We start from the raw sequence: 541 nt of genomic DNA, 5'->3' as shown, positions 1-541 counted from the left end.
CGGCTGTCGGCCGCTCTGGCAGGGCCATGGAAGGTCGCGTTGTACACGGCTCCGACGCCCAGCCAGGCAGGACCTTGGCAAGATGGAAAACGCCCGTCCTGACCCATTCATCTTCCAGGGTTTTTTATGTAAGAGAGAAAAGGGGACAGGGCTGGAAGCGGCGTCAGGGCTCTCCTGTCGCCTCTCAAACACGCTCGGGGGGCTCAGCCTGCCTCAAGGCCACAAAGCTGCGACTCTGAGCGCAGAGACGTTACCAGCCCCGGACGGAGCCCAGTGCCCAGAGAGCAACCAGTCGCCATGCCAGCCCGCGCCATTTGGGCCAGGCTTTGCAGCTCTGCGACCGCAGCAAGGGCTCTGCAGCGTACGTACGATTTCACAGAATCCCAGCATGGCAGGGGTTGGCAGGGCTCTCGGGAGCTCACCCCGTCCCACCCCCCTGCCCAAGCAGGCTCACCCAGAGCAGGGGGCACAGGACAGCGTCCAGGTGGGGGTTGAAGATCTCCAGAGAAGGAGACTCCACAGCCCCCCTGGGCAGCCTGGG

The sequence above is a fragment of the Egretta garzetta genome, unplaced genomic scaffold (genome assembly GCF_000687185.1).
Source record: "Egretta garzetta isolate BGI_Z169 unplaced genomic scaffold, ASM68718v1 scaffold481, whole genome shotgun sequence".
NCBI lineage: Eukaryota > Metazoa > Chordata > Aves > Pelecaniformes > Ardeidae > Egretta > Egretta garzetta.
This window is presented reverse-complemented; position numbering follows the sequence as displayed.